Raw genomic sequence first — 17,839 nt, forward strand, 5'->3', positions numbered from 1 at the left:
TCATTTCAAAAGTTTAATATGTTTATAAATTTAAATCATTGATATTTTCAAAACATGAAATTCTAAATAAATTATATCCATCATAATTTAAATGAATAATTTTGTATAAGCTTACTTTTATCTCTAATCAGATTTATTATTCTACCAGAAAAAAATATTTACAAATGAAGGAGATGCAAAGTATAAATTCTAGTTTTAATATTGTTTAATGAAATATACAGGAATTTTTATGTATAAATGTGATCGATGATTTCTTGAAACTTCTGGACCTTAGATTTCCGGAAACTTCTGGATCTTGGTTAGCGAAAAATCCGGAAATCCGGATTTTTTCGGGACCATAATTATCTCTGGTAATAAGAAGTATAAAATGTTTTTTTTCTTTTTTTGTCATTTGTGGTTCAAAAATAATTTAAAATTCAATATAAATCTTCTTCATGTGTGCAGATTCCTTGTTTAATCCGTTCTTTAATAATTTTTAAACCAATTATTTTTATACTGAGTACATTTTAAATGTTTATGAATTATTACTGATAGATAATTTTGTAAATTTATACATTTCGTAATTTTAATCACCTAACACGTAGTTTTAAATTGACATGTTTAAACACAATCTAAGAAATACATTTATAGTTTGTATAATTGATTGATTATGTTTCTATTTTGGTTATTTTTTTCTGCATAATTAAAGTTATTGTACGCAGTGCCGAGATGTGGAGGAAGCAACTACCACAGGCTTTCATTGACTGCTAAGGACACTAAAACTTTAAATGTATTAGTATTATTTTAATTATTAAACTAAATTTTTAACAGGTAAATGTGTGGTCAAAAAGAAATTATGAAGAATACATTATGAATTTTAAACAAATTCAATCAGAAAATTTTAGATCCTTAAAAATCCTTTTTTTCTTCTTTTTTTACGTTTATGAAAATACTTTATTGAACGTAACAAATTGTTTATCTTCGAATTTGATTTTAATATATAATTATCATTCAATTGTTCTTACCATTGATTTCCAATGTTTTTATTATTATTATTTTAAATCCACTTATTCAGGGGCGAAGCTGACTCACCAATGCATGCTGCTTCTAACGCCACTGCACGGCACGCCCCTTTTTGAATATGGCATCAGACCACCAAACTTTGGATTTGAATACTGTAAATAACCTAAAAAAATTCCAAAACATAATTTACAGAAAGGAAAAAAAATACAATTCTGATTGGATGGATTCTAATTGGGTGACATTCTTGTATTTTACATATTTTGAAAAATACTGACGAACAGAGTAAATATACGACATCAGTTTATGTGTGAATGTTAAATAAAGATGATTAAAAACATTTTAGAATTCCTCCTATCCGTCTACTCCCCTTTGTCGGTGAGTTCCGTCGGAAGTTAAGAAGCCTCATAAAATAATTGACTCCTAAAATAAAAGTTAATGCCTACAATTATGTACTCTGTTATATGTTCAGAAAAAAAGTGTTCTCTGAATAAATATGTTGAAAAAACAACATAAATCACTACAATAAGGAAAAAAAATGCTTTTGATTGAGAAGACATGCTAACAGAAGTGGGTGTGAATTCAATGTCAACTACCTGCGTTTCCAGGTTGTTTAATAATCGAAAAACAACACAACACAGCCATCAAATAAAAGAGAAGTCATGTTTATTTATATTAAATTCGTTTTTATGAGATAAAGCACGATAATAAAAACACTGGTTGAGAAACTTATCTTGTTAAATTAACGGCACGTGATATGAATGATTCAGAAAATCAATTTAATGGTAATTGGAATATAAAAATTGCGTTTGTAAAATAGAAGTTTTATGAATGTTTATTAGCATTCAAAAACGATTTAGCGCAGTCAAAACATATTGTTAGTGGAATCGAGAAAATTAGAAAATGCGTAACACAATCTGAAAAATCGTTTTAATGTCGAATCATAATATCGGTGCTTTGAACCATAACACGGTATACATTTTTCTGTTAACTTAGTTGTTAAACTGAATGATATTTTCGTTCAGGTTGAACCATAGCATCACGTGATCAAGCTTGAGAAGTTCAATTATTAATGTAGAAACCATGGGCTTCGCTGGGGTCCAACTTTTGAGAAGGACCCGTTTTTAACAATGATCATTCATAAACTTTTTTTGAAATTTCCAATTATTGAGAGGGTATATACCAACCATATCTCCCGCAAACGATGCCCATGGAAGAATTATATATAAACTTAAAAGAGATTCTCAAAATTGATCAAAAATGGATGAAAATAGCTGCAAAACAAATGATAGTCAAATATGAAAATATGATGCACTCATTATTGAGTACAGTGACATGCTCAAGGCAGCATATACTAATTTTTGAGAAAATTCACAGGCTCAGAAATGACACACCATGTAGTCATTTTGAGTAGTTTGTTGTTTATCAGAGTGGGCAGTCTCAAAAATGAGTATATGCCATTTTGAACATGATCAATAATGAGTACATGGAGTTTTCAAACTCGATTATATTTGCTTTGGAGAAATTTTGACACATTTTTGCTCAATTTTGAGAAGTTCTTTTTTACTGAGTAGGCTGCAGCAAATTTAAACGATCAACACGGTCGAAAATGTCTTAAAAAGCACACATTTAATTTTTCATATGAAAAAAATTTTTTTTTTGAACGAAAGCTTAATTGATTGCTCAATTGTTTTCAACTTAGGGGACAAATAATTGGTGGAAAGTCAGATTCAGTATGAGTGCAATCCATCAAGTGTTGGCTGTACTAATCCAAGAGTTGTGGGGTGTACTAATTCTATAGTATGTTTGATAGACTATCAGCAAAAATAAATTTAATAATTTTATGTGACAAAAGAAGAAAAAAACGTTAACTTTAGCTATCGCCATTTCTGCTGACTTGAAAATAGCTCACAGTATCAATGTGAAAAAGAAAAGAAAAAAAAAACCACAGCGCAGCCTTTTAAATATAAAAATTATTTTTGATCTAATTTTTCCTGCAACTCATCTGTATTATTTGGACTCATGAAAAAAAAAGGGGATTGAACTCAGTCATCTCTATAATGTCAATCATCTCCAAAAAAATCTCGCCAAATCGGCATTTTTTAAAAATATTTTAAGTTTTTAAATAGTTTAGCTATTTGTCGTTTTTAACGACTGTACAATACTTGTTAGCAAAACAGTATGTGGATATTTCAAATTAAAACTTATCTTAAAGTGTAAGCAAACTGTGGTTTTTTTCATTTTCTTTGGCGAAATAACTTCGAACATTTTTAAATGCAACGCAGAAACGTTTTGTACTCAAGTGGGCAGTATCAGATTCTAAATTCATTTTATCACCATAAAAGAAAAATCCGTTGTTTCGTCGCACCGCAACACCATGGCGTAATAATTGCGCTAAATCGTTGCTTGAACAACGACACCATTCGAAAAACACCATCCAACAAGCTTCGAATCCTTTTTCCTCTCTGCAAGTGAGAATAATGGATTTTCAAAATGAGAAAACTATATTGATTAATGAGCAGGTACCGAACTCATTACAATGTGTTCAATTGACACAAGAATTACACGGAGGGCGGTGAGAGAGAAAAAAAAGACAACCACATGTGTTTTGCAAAAATCGTGATTTTCTCGTCCTTCCTTCATTCTTTGATCTCAGTTCTGAAAATGAGACGGGCAATGATTTTTGTTCGCAACCCAAGGCCAAGGTTATTTAAAATCATAGAGCAGCTCTAGATGGTATTATCAAATGCCTGGTTCTTTTTCAATACTATATTCCATATTCCGTTTCTTTACACTCCTAAGTTTTTGAAGATGATATAATCCATTATGTGTCCCTGATGGACTGGCATGTTATGTCGTCATGGCATCCTCTGGAAATCTACACCTAGTAACAAGTTAATGCGAAGTTGAGGGATTGTGCTTAAAACATTTAAATAATTCCTTCCAAGCACCTTTGAATTTAAATTTATTTTAAAAAAAGTTTAATCTGTGTTTCCAAAATTAAAAGTGGATACGCGTGATACTTCAGATTGTATTTTCTTGATAAATCAGTTTGCATGAAAGTATTTAAAGTGAATGTAATGCAGTGATACGATGTTTAAAACAGAATATCATCGATTGGTTGGTGTTTAAAACGGTAGGTCAAACGGCTGCAATCATAAAGGGTAACATTTTCGTAAAAATCTAGCAACAATATCGGATGCTTAGATTCAGGGCAAACAAGCACCATGAACTCTAATTGATTTGCTATAGTACTGTTTTTCGCCAAGAAAGTTGCGAAAATCATACAGTTTCAGTGCCTGAAAAGTTCAAGCAAAGCAATTATTTTTAGTTTTTCCATCATACCTTTAAGAATTACATTGACTTTAAAACGGATCAACAGCTAAAATGCAAAAATAATAATAATAATTTTCCTTTAAATAATAGCTAATTTTGTGAATTTTTTACCGAAATGAAAATCATTAAATTAACAGTTTCGAACTAATTAATAGTTCTCAGTTATAGCAATTTTTTGAGACTAGAATATACAACGTTGGAGTAACTTTCTCAAGTATTGAAATATTAGTCCAGAAACCTTTTCGAGTTATTACCACAAACTTTTAAAAGTCATTAAACTTTTTTAAAAAAAATCGCCAATTTGGCAACATTTTTTCACCCTGATGAAAACTATCAAAATTACTGCCTTACTCTCAGTTTTTGCAAATTTTTATGAACCCAAGTAATGCAGCATTAGAGTAAGTCTTTAAATATTAAATCACAAACGCTTTTTATTTTCTCAAAACTGGGTTTTTTCTTCATATCGACATTTTCATAGTTAGCACAGATAGCTTTAGTTAAAGGTAGGCAAAGCTTAACCTAGCAACCATGAATAATTGCTAAAAACTCACAAGTTGTAAGAATAGCATAGTATTTTCTAAAAAAGTGTTATTTTATGATGATTGAGTGTTCGAAAAACAGCCCATATGGTGATCGACGACTTAAGATACCTATACTCCATTTAATCTGAGTAAAGAAACAATGTAATCGTGTTCCGCCATTAAGAATCGTACTATATCGCGATGTTATAATCTGAATGCATCCTTCATAGTACGATTCTACTCCTGCTTTAAATGGAATTTTTGGAACACTCTTCTTAACTTCACTTATAACCCTGAAAGCATCATTGCTATCGTTATAGTTCTCCTGTTGCTATCAGACGTGCCCACCTGGGGAATTCGTGAAAGTCCTTCAACTCACTGTTCATAAATTTCATAAGGGTGAGAATAAGTTTAGTAGAAACTACAGTTTTTTTTTTCTTTTATAGATTAAAACTCATTTTTAAGTGAAGGACAGAGCATGAAAGTTAACAATAGAAAGCCTCTGCAAAAGTCTATGTAAGGAATTATGTCCCAACTCAATTCAACCTAATTGTTTACTTGCAACTCGAGAAGGAGAGAAGTGTTATGCCTAACCATATGATTTAAATCAGATTTAATTGGATACCTGTAAGCGACGTCACGCGTGTATGTCGAACCTGATTGACTTCTGAATCGAAAAATACCAGGATTTACCTACGATGACGTCACTTGCAGGTATCCAATTGAAGACGGAATCCTTGGCTTAAATCTCTATTGTAATTACTTTGGAAATGCTAAGTAAAACAATCCCCCAACGGTTCGTTTTGAGCCAGAAAGGAATTTGAGGATACAGCTTTATAATTTCATGACCAACTGCATGATTATTGCAATGAGATCAGCATTACACACAAGCCAGTTTACTTCCCAGACAAGCTAGCGACCGTCGGTCAGGTACGAGGTGGTCCTCAAGCTGCCACTGAGGATCGAAACACATCTTTTCACAATAGCGGTATAGTATTTTAAGCAGTGAGGTTTGATACACTACGATTTGATAAAGCTTGTGAGGATCTCGGTAAAATCAGTCATTTAAAATCGAACCATACTGCAAATTTACATATCATCTTTATAAGGTTATAAAATGAATCATGTAAATTTTGTAATAAGATGTTCGACATAAAACCTTACTAAAATTTAAAACTAATTCGTACAATATAGTTCAACAGTCGCCCATACTTGAGTTTTTGCGCCATTTTCAAAATGAGTGTAGACAGTGCTGGCTTTAGATAGGCTAAAATTGACCTAACAGGCGTGAGTAACAATTGCAAACTCACAGCAGTTATCAAAATAGCGTATTATTCGAAAAAAGCATAATTTCTAATGACGATGGAGCCTTCGAAAAACTGCCTTAAAAACTAATACACATCCTATTTATTTCTGTCTGCCAACAGAGGGCAGCACAAATCAGACGTGACAGAAAAGAGAAGATAAGAAGCACTTATTTAACTTTCGGTCTGTACCTCAAAATGAAAGAGAAATAACTGGCTCACTATTCTACTCACACCTTCATATAAACAAATCAGTGGAAAATCTGTGTAACGAGAAGATTACTAAACTTAAATTAAAAAAATTGTTGAACACTGAAATAAGGGACAGAGGACTACATTCTACATATAAAAATAGTCTGTAATTAGTTTCTTCGGGTTCCGGTAAACTTTTGAAATCTCTCTTGCTTAAGTGAAATTAAATGCTTTACAATCACATATCCATCAATTAGAACCAAATCTGAAATTCGCCATGGCATGAGCGAAAAAAAAAATAGCCACGCATAATCCATCGTTAAACTAAAGTTATTCAGGTTGCCTAATTAGTAAGAATTCTTACTAATATTTGCTTTGTAACTCTTTCGCCAAGGGGGAGAAAAAAACAGTTTGAATGTCGCTGTTTTTCGAAGCTCTGTCGCCAAGGAAAATTAAAAAAAAAGCCATGGTTTAAGTGCCTTACACTTGAAGCAATGCGATGATTTTTTGACTATATGTATAATCTTGCTGTGAAGAATTATCTGGACTTAGAACAGACAAATAACTTAAATATTTTAAAGGCTATTAAACTTTTTTTTAAAAAAATGTTGCCAATTTTTCCACTTAGATGAAAATTATCAAAATCACTGCCTTGTTCTCAGTTTTTGCCAATTTTTATGATCCCAAGTAATGGTTTTAGATATACTAAACTTGATCTAACAGTTATGAGTAACGGTTGCAAATTCACAGAAGTTATAAAAATAGCATAGTGTCATATTACGACGGAGCCTTAAAGTAAACTATACTCAGAACTGTCTGGACTGAAAAGTAAGCAAATAACTTGAATACTTTAAGGAAAATTTAAAGTTTTCAAAAAGTTGCCAATATGACGAGATTTTTCCATCGAGGTTATTAAAATGATTAAATTAATTATTAAAGTTAATGAATTGAAAATTGCTACTGACACTTCACCGGCAGCCAATTTTCCGACAGTTCACATCACCGAGATCATATCGCTGACAGTTCACATCACCGATAGTTCATTTTTCGCCGACAGTTCATTTCCCTGACAAGATAATTCCGCCTACATGATCATTTCGCCGACATGACCAATTTAATTTTGATTTATGTTTTCTGACAAATTTTCTTTATTAACTAATTAAGTTTTGTTATCTAAAAAGTTTTTGAAATTTTTTCTCTCCATATTTTATTTGCTTTATTTTTTTATACTCTTACATATTTTAAATTTGGTTATTGCTGAGACCTAGGGAAGCAATTAGATTTCACAAATTTGAGAGAAAATATTTTACAAGCATATCAACTTAAATTTTTGTTAAGTTTTATAAAATACTCGTTTTTGGAATAAATTCAAAAGTGTTTATCTAAAATTTGATTTAAAAATAAGTTTAGAAAATTTTCACAGTAAAAAAAAAACAAATATTTTAATTAAAAACAATTAATCCAACGGTAATTATTATCTTTTACGTTTGTCACTGAAAATTTGACCGCTGCAATTTTATTTTCGTGAGCCCTTTGTATACATTGGGGTTTTTTTGCAAAATACCGGAAAAAACAGTTGATATGCAATGCAACGTAACAACAAAAGTTGTAGCTAACAACTTTTATAATGGTTATATGACAAATCAATATCGCTAACGAACGTATCTATATATATTTTAATAGCATGGATAATTAATAATTTTGAATGGGGGCAATTAGTAAATATGCAATCAATTTCCTTTTCATAGATGTTTTTGTTTTCAAAAAAATTTTATTCTATGGCAAATGCAAGGCTACGCTTTCATTGTTAATAAACTGTTTTTAAAAAAGTTTTGATCCTAGTAGCAAATAGTAAAGATGTAGTAGCCATACATCATTCCAAACCTATATTTGTGATAATATAACCAATTTAAACGTTTTGCTGTGGTGTACCCTAACATACAATGTAAACAAAATATAGACAAAGTTTTAATGGGGTTTATATATAGATTGAGAAAGCATGGAAAAAATATATAAATCATAAATATTTTTTAAAAGGGATGAAGAAAAAATTATTTTTTAAGAAATATTTTAAAAAAATTAAAAAGCCAGAAAGCAAATTAAGGAAAAGATATAATCTCGTCATCAGCTCACACGATTATATCCGCAAAAAAGAGTGCTTTCTAATATTGCATCAATATAGCCGAAGCAAAATGTATCAATACATTATACCATTGTATAGATATATGTATTGTATGCTATTGTAAAATATATCAATACTATTGTATTGATATATTTTGCTATACTGGTCTACTGATTGTTCAACGAAATAATGTCGGCGAAATGATGATGTCGGCGAAGTGGCGTCGGTGATATGATCTGTAGGTGGAGTGATATAAACCAAACCCTTCTGCACAGATAGCTTTTCTTTATACTGACATTTTGCACCATTTTCATAATTAGTAAAGAAGTTAAATGCTAAAGATAGTTAAAAACTCACAATAGTAATGAAAAGAGCATATCAAATGATGGCAGATTCCAGAATTAGGTGCGTGTTGAGCAACCCTAAGATAGATCATTGCTCTTTCTCGATGGAACAAAACAAATTTTTAATTTTCTTCGCCAATCACAAAAGTAGATGGTCTATGTTTACCTCACAAATTGATTTCAAACTAATAACACTGCTTCTATTATTCTACTAGTCCCTGAACAGCAATTAAAAAAAAAGAAACATGTAAAAACAAAGGGTAGTGCTCTTAACTTCTCAGGAAAGAAATCGTTCTAGAAAAATTCGAAAAAGAAAAAGAAGTGTCAGTCTAGACGTTGACAGTGATTGATGAAAGCGAATTCAAGGACAAGAAAGCGTAAAAAAAGGGGTTTCAGAATAAATAAAAGGCAATTAAACGCCCTCTTTTAGAAGAGTTTTTATTCAATTCTCAGAATGAAAAGTGTAGAATTAAGAACAGCGAGGGGAGAAGTCAAATAATATGTCACGAATCGAACATCGTTTGCATAGATCTAAAAAAGAAAAATAAGATTCGAAAATTTCATTTAATTGTATGCGACAGTAAATTGCCAGTTTCCTGTAATTTGGAGTCCTAAAATTTCCGAAAGCATTTAAAAGGGTACGGACGAGTTCAGGAGAGCGTAAAGTAACCATACGTATACCAATTAAGAGAGATTAAGGTTTTACAAACAATAAAAAAAATCTAACCGATAAGAATAGATTTCTTAAGGAAAGAAAAAAAATATTTGGCAAAAGGTATATGGCCAAAAATATCTTTCTTTAGATGAATGGTAAACTAGCTTAAAACTGTAAAATGTATGCTACAAAAGTAACGTTTACTTGGAGTGAAAAATATTGTTTTGCCTATTTAAATAACGAAATAATTGTTAATGTGGATTTGTCTTTAACTTATATTATACTAGGAGGCTTCGCCCCCTGCTCGCTGGCGCTCACCAACCCCCGGAACTGCTTTCGCAGTTCATTTCGGATTGCTTCGCAATCCGATGCTCGCTTTGCTCGCTCATTGGATACGCTCTTAACGTCTAGCTTTCGTATACTTTTTTGAACACTGAAGTTCCGAAAACTTTTCACTGTAGAAAATTCTAAACCTGTGCATTTCAATATTAATTTGAAATTGCAAACAGTTCAAATATTTTTCTTAATCACACTATTCTAAATTTCAGTTGTTGAGAAAAGTAACTGTTGTAAGTTTTGTTTTAAAGTCTTTCCCACCGGAGGGCTAAAACCATGTGCTGTAAAACAATATGAAATAGTACTGAACGCCGGATGCAAAGCATCGGCTTCGATGAAGATAATTTTGTGAGAATTTTTTTGATAATTCGTTGAGAATTCACCCGATTAGACATATGATGCTCACAACGTGCTCTTGCGCGCCGAAGCCTTTCAATTAAAACGTATTAGCGTTTTATATAATATAGATTAACCATATGATGCTCACTACGTGCTCTTGCGTGCCGAAGCCTATCAATCAAAAATGAAAATTGTTGCCAACGCGAGAAAAGAAATATCATCGATTCTAATGATACATACGTATTAGCGTTTTATATAATATATAGATGGATAGTTAAAAAAATAAATTTGCTTTTAAAACCCACATTAGAAATCACAGTTTTTCCAAGGCTGAATTAGATATTAATCGTCTGTATTATGCATGCTCGCTAATCTGTTGAAACATCTCAACTCTAATGACCCAGAGGGCGCTACTAGCATAACCAATCGTTTACATTACATCACATATTAAGGTTCGAATGCTGCGTCGTCATATGAAATGTTTTTTTGCAAATAATATGCCATTTTCATAACTGCTGAAAGTTTGCATGACTGTTAGGTCATGAGGTTAGGGTAATCATTAGGTTAGGTTAATCATGACTGTTAGGTCAAGTTTGGCCAAGCTAGCGATGTCTATGCTTATTTTCAAAATGCAGCAAAACATCAATATGAAGAAAAGCAACAGTTTTGTAGAAATGTGCTCTAATTTTTTAATATTTAAAAACTGGTCCAATGCTGCATAGTTTGTATTCATAAAAATTTACAAAAACTGAGAAAAAGGGAGTGATTTTGATAATTTCCATCTTATTGAAAAAATGTCGCCACATTGGCGATTTTTAAAAAAGTTTAATAACTTTTAAATTATTTAAGTTATTTGTAAGTTTTGAAGCCTAGATAATTCTTCACAACAAAATGATCTGTAAAGTGTAAAATAATCGCGTTTCTTCAAGTGTAAGGCACTTAAAACTATGGCCTTTCTATTTTCCTTGGCGACAGAGCTTCGAAAAAAATATGTTCCATCTCGACTGTAAGAAAGATGTTCTAGTTGCCTTGGCAATAAAAAGAATGAGAGAATTCATATTTAGGAATTAAATAGTATTTAATCGACTGTCTAATATATTGAAAGAGTGCTGATTTTATTGTATATTTAGGATGTTTTTTTGTGATGAAAAAGAAAAATGCTATTTTTGTATGTACGATGTGCGTCATTAACATCCTTAGCAAACTGTTTTTTTGATATTGTAAAAAACGGTTTAGAACAATTATAAAATTTATAATTTTAAATTGAAAATAATTAATAATTGAATTATAATGATTGAATTAATTAAATATTGAATATAATTTTAATGAATTGAAATTATTCAATTCATTAAAATAATCATTTTTAAGTGAAACAATATTTATTTAAAATTCTCTTTATTAATTTGATTTTAATATATATAATAATAGAAGAGTAAAGAGACATAAGAGATTACTAAGAACATCTCTAACCTACTACAATATTAACAATTTAGGTTTTTTTATTTTCATCTGATTTTTTAAAGCTTAATTGAAAACAAATTATTTTTAAACGCGATAAATCCTATAGCATCTCATTTCATAAATTGGCTTTGTCCACAAATAACATATAACCCGAAGTATTGACAAAGCGTAGTAGGCAGCTTCAATCAATGTTTACATAGAGGGCGTTGCCAGCCTAACAGAAGCGACATTGCTTTCGTAATAGTCCATTTTAGTCACAGTTAAGTGACCGATCTAGATCAGCCTTAATTTTGACCATCAATTTTACTTTTTTCGCTACTCTCAGACCAAATGCATATAATCTTAATATTTATTATAACTAAATTATTTAACTACATTACTTCAATTACATCTGCTAGAAAACATTTTAAACTATGAATACGATAGATTCTTTAAATGATGGAAACGTGTTGATATTTGATGAAATAAATTTTAGAATGCTGATTTTTTTAGCTGTTTATAAAACATTTCGGGAAAGAAAAAAAAATTATATCAGCTTATAGGTATTAATTTAAACAGAAGTCAATAAATAGACTTTTTTTCAAAAATCAATGATTTTTAATTAAAAAATTTTTTCTTCCCATGCCGGGAATCGAACCCGGGCCGCGTGGGTGAAAGCCACGAATCCTAACCACTAGACCACATGGGATACACACAATAAGAAAAAAATAAATACTGTATAACAATTTTTGTTTTGATATGTTTGAATTTTTATTTTAGCAATAAAATTTATTTTTGTTTATATATCTTTTAAATAAATTTTCAATTTCGTTTAAAAAATAAAAAAAAAAGAAATTTTAAAAACCTTTCAATTTAAATTAAGAATAAGAAAATGTTGCTTTTAATATTGCTGAACAAAATGTTGCTGAACAAAAAGATAAACAACATAAAGTAAACAAATTGAAATAGAGAATGAATTATTGTAGTGTCTGTAGGTGTCTGGTTTTAATTTATTTAAATGAACTTGACAAAAGATAAAAAGGGCACCGCAGAATTAGAAATCTACCGTTTCGAATAAATTTTGCCCAGTCAGCGATAACCATGATCGGGTTCAAGGTTTTTCCTCCCCTGATTCATTGAGCAGAGTATGATTCACTGTCCAGTTAAGCCTACGTGGGATTTTCGTCTTTCATTATCACAATTTTCAAGGAAAAATTATGACTCTTTTTGAATAAACAATTGATGGCGCTGTTATAGTTCTGAAATTCCACTTGCAATCAGGAATAGGGACAATCAGCGAATACAGTAATAGTTCCTAGTAATGTATTTACATCGAATTAGCTGTTATTTCATTTATTTCAATGACTTAAATGTTTAAAAATATTAAGGAAAAAACTATGGAACATTAATCACGGAATAATTGATTAAAATTAAATGATTGGAAAGTTGAGTCGGGAAAAAAATAAATATATTTTCTATTGTTTATTGATGTATTGAGTTTGTTTCAATTATTTATTTTTGAATTACAATTTGCGAAAAGAAATAAAAAAGTAGAAAATGGTGGATTTTTTTTCTTCAAAAATATGCTGTATGACTTTTAAGAAATATTGCACAATTATTTATTTATTTATTATTATTTTTTTTAAATCTTGAGTCATTGAAATTAATAAGTCGCATCATAATTTATGTTAAAGGTTAAGGTAGCATTAAAAAGGTTAATGCAGTATCAAAATTTAGGGTTAAGGTAGCATCAAAATTTAAGGTTAAGGTAGATAAATTAAAGGTTAAGGTAGCATCAAAATTTGCTGTGTAAAAGAAAATTCAAGGGCCAAGTCAATATGCATCTCTAAACTAAAGACAAATTAAAGGTAGCATCAAAATTTGTTGTGCAAAAGAAAATTCAAGGGCCAACTCAATACGCATCTCTAGACTAAAGACAAAATAAAGGTAGCATCAAAATTTGTTGTGCGAAAGAAAGTTCAAGAGCTACGTCAATATTCTAAAGCCAATCTGCATTTATATTATGTGAATAATTTTCCTTTAATTTTCTACAAGCAGAATAGTATTTATGTATCTTCTGTTTAAAAAAATAAAAAAAGAATTAAAAAATGAGGGTGAGAGGGGGCATAAAAATAAAGAGAAAACTTTATTTTTTTCCTCGATACATAAAACAAGTCTAGAAAATCCTTCCTGCAAAAAATAATTTAAATAATAAAATTTCTTCCATTTCGTAGAACACCGTGGCTTGAGAATTCATTTATTGTAAAACATATTGAGTAGATTAGCTCATTCTTCCTGCAATAATATTTTCTGTCTTAATTTCCGAAAAACGAATTAGAAATTTACTTCAATAACTTTAAAACCGATTTGAATTTAACTTTGAGAAAACGTTTTGCTACATTTAGAAAATGTTTTTCAATTTTGGAACGAAATAAAAAAAGCCGCAACGACAACAAAATATAAAATTACTTGACATGACTATTAACTATTATTACTAAATTAATTATTTTTTACATTTGGATCAAGAGAAATATTTTATCGACTGAAATATGATTTTGGGAACTTCTGAAGTTTTGGGAATTACAATTTTAAACTTCATCGCATTTAAGAAGAAAAAAAAAAAGGAGTATTTTGTTTGAGATATTTTTTTATTGCACAATAATTTCGTAATTTAAAATATGGATTTTTATTTTTATAAATGTTTGCCTTGATCATGCCCAAGGCACAGAAGTAGTCACAGTTTTTTTATTAATTGCAATGTGAAAAAATTCTAAAGAAAAATAAAGTTTCTGTATTAACCCATCTCGAAATTTTTTACCCTCTTTATGTGTGATGTTCTCCACTATTTGTTTACATTTTTGTCAAAAGGGCAAAATCCCTAGAAGAGGCGCTATCAGCTGGATCTTGCTAAGCGTGTCATTTACGATTAAGGGGGCATGCTACTCTTACTCCCCCCTCACAATATTACCTCCATGATTGGAGGAGAAACTGCACCTGCTGTTGCTATGCTCTTTCTCCTGTCATAGTAGAATAACTATTTAACTGCCTTGCGAGATACTAGATGGCGCTCTTCCTTTTTCATTTAAAATAGAAGTAGAACTTCAGCACGAGAAATTTTTTTCCCTTTCAATTAACAACAATTATAATGAGCCATGTTTAATGCATGATATAAAAGTTTTACGAAGTAATACTACATAATAAAATTTTAAAAACGTACAATGCAATTTATTTCTTTTTATGTCAAAAATATATTAAGGTAGAAGAAAAAAGAAGAAAAAAACGAGATCAGGATAAAAAAAATTTTTTTTTAAATGCAAGGCAAAATTGAAGTACAAAGTAACGATATAATGCAAGGTTTAAAAGTTAGTCCGAAATGCAAAACATGAAAATTAAATTAAGATTTGTTAAAAATATTAATAAAAATAATTGTTTAATTTGAATACTATTAAAAAAACATTACTTAGTTGGAAAAAAAATAGCTTGCTTATGAATATTATATTAAAATTATTGGAATCTATAAAATATTTAGAGCACTTTCAAAGTCATAAGAATAAAATTAAAAAATATAAAAATTGGTCTCAAAAATTAGTCCTTATATATATTTTTTTCTCTTACAAAAAGTACCTAATTATTTTGGAATAAATATTCAAGTACTTTTTTTAAATATATATATTTGATTAAAATAAGATAAAGATAGCTATTTTAAACTAATTGTTTAAAGATAATAATGAAAAAATATTTCCATTTTTAAGAAAAACGGTTAGATTATCGGGATTATATTTCTACAAAAATATAAAATCCAAAAAAAAGTGCTTTAAAAAACTTTTTTTTTACTCGCTTTTAAAATTTTTTCAATTAATTGATTTCGTAAATTAAAGAAATTTCGATGATGAATAACTGTTTCTCTTAGATCTAAAAAACGGCAAATAAGTGCAAATTTGAAAAATTATCGTCTGGAAATGAGTCGTGTTTGGAAGATTTTTCCTGATAGAAGATTTTTTTTTCACAGAAAAAGACACTGGAGTTTCATATTGCATTTCATAACCATAAATTATTAAAATTTTTAATATAATATTTTTTATTAATTTTGACCTAAATTAATTCAAAATGATGGAAAAAGTAGGAAAAATATGTTTGATAAAAATTCTGCGTCGAAGGGTTAGACTTTTTTTTCCAGTGCTCCTTTTTTTTCCCCCTCTTCACCAAGGACATCTTTACAAGTGATTTTCCACTAAATCTACTTTTTTTCGGAATATCAAAAAGCTGTTTTTCGAAAGCTTGAGTGTTTTTTCGGGTTATAGGGTTAAGAATACATTATAAATTGCAAACAAGTAAAATAATTATGAATAGAAACAAAAAACACAAAATTAAAGCCCGTGCGGCAGGGAGTCTTTTAAAGAAAAGCATTTTTTGTTTCCAAGTAGTGCGTTAAAAAATAAGCCGCATGAATAAGATACATAGATTACAATTAGTTATCCAGTAAACATATGTTGTAGTCAAAAATAATAAGTTCTGATAGAATTTAATTAAATAAAACATTTCGCGTGTTATTTATAGAGGTCATTCAGAACACAAACCTTGAAAATGATTAAGTGAAAAATATTTCCGGAAATGATTTAATAAAAAAGTATTTTATTATGATTTCTTGTAATCCGATGTAATTCGTATCAATTATTTTTGAATGTTTATGGATGTTACTCGAGCAAAAAAGTAAACAGGGTACTAAGCTATTTTTCAAATTAAAATATTCTTAACATTTAGAATATAATCTAAAGTAGAATATAATCCAGTAGAATAAAGTATCGATTCAGAATATAATCTAAGTAATTTGCTAAAGTTAATGTAATTAAAAAATATTTTTTAAAATTTCAATTAAGATTTTCAGTTTGAAATATATAAATTTTTAAGAATAGAGATATAAATAACAACTCATAAAAAAAAGTACCGCTAAGGTTTAAAAAAAAAAAAAAAAAAAAAAAAAAAAAAAAAAAAAAAAAACGGAATTTAGAAATAATTTTTTCTTCCTGAGCTAGCTTTAAATCATGACAGAAAATGACATTTTTACTTGATAGTAAACTCATAAGTGCGACAAAATATTTTTTTTGGAATTTTAATTCATAAAATTTACTTTAATTCCTTTAAGTATTTTAATTCATTTCATGAGAAAAATATATAAATTTGAATTTTTATCACTTAAGGGCTGATCAATTATTGCAAAAGCAACTAACGGGGGGGGGGGGAGTTTGCAAGTTATTAAAATTCCCTAGTTTCCAATTTTTTTAAAAATGTAAACAAAAAAAAATTAAAATTTGAAAATTTCCAAATTTGGTACTAATGCAGGATATGAAGCTGGAAAAATGTTTTTCGGAGTTCAAGAGTTTTGACCACTGAAGGGAAACACAAACGATTCCTAACAAATATTCTACTCTAAATGTTATAAAATGAATGAAAACAATTTTTTTCTAAGTTGCATCGTTAATTTGAATTTAATCTTACTATTATATTATGACACTAAAAGCCAAAGTAGTTACGTAGTACGTAGAACAAGGTTGAGGAGAATGTTGCAGCATTCTAACGTAAGCATGAAGAGGGTTGGTGATTCGTTTATTTTTGATGTCAAGGGGAAAGAGAGAGTCCAAAATAGCCGAAAATATGCTTACGTAAAATTTGAACGGCCTCTTTAACATATTGTGGAATATTTTTACAGCATTATTCTTTAAATTTTGATCATAAAATAAAATCCACATAACTCAAAACGATCTGTCGATTAAGATGGCTAGAAGGAGGCTAATAAATTTCAAATATTTCTAATATTTACCCGTTTTAAAGATCCAAACATTTCTGTATAGTAATATTTTATAACTTAACTTCTATTTTTTAGGCATTCAAAAAGTGCCTTTTTCTAAAAATGATTTCGAAAAGCAGCTTTAAAAATATGTGCCGTTAAAAATTGGTGGTTTTTTATACAAGCAGGGATCCATAAGATTAGCGCGTCAATGGATTCACAGACCTCCGTCAGGCCAGACTGGAGATGAGTAACAACAACAATTGAGTCATGGGTAATAATACAGTGTCTTAAATGCGATTAAACTTAGATTTTAAAGTGAAATAAAAAGCATTGAATAATTACTCTTTCATCAGAAATATGAGATGCAGTGGTTGGTAATGGTTAATATTAAATTTTAGACTTTCTCACGCGTTTTTTTTTTTTTTTTTCATTTAAAGAAGATATTTAAGTTGCCTTGGTTTCT

At 29.5% G+C, this 17,839-nt stretch overlaps 1 non-coding gene across 1 annotated transcript; it reads right to left on the reverse strand.

Moving 5' to 3' along the window:
* Positions 1 to 12,225: 12,225 nt before the first annotated feature.
* On the reverse strand, positions 12,226 to 12,297 carry TRNAE-UUC (transfer RNA glutamic acid (anticodon UUC)). The gene has a single exon. It is a non-coding gene; the product is annotated as a tRNA-Glu (tRNA).
* Between the last annotated feature and the right edge of the window lie 5,542 nt (positions 12,298 to 17,839).

The sequence above is a fragment of the Parasteatoda tepidariorum genome, chromosome 6 (assembly GCF_982258835.1).
Source record: "Parasteatoda tepidariorum strain Cologne lab strain chromosome 6, Ptep-v5.0, whole genome shotgun sequence".
Classification (NCBI taxonomy): Eukaryota; Metazoa; Arthropoda; class Arachnida; order Araneae; family Theridiidae; genus Parasteatoda; species Parasteatoda tepidariorum.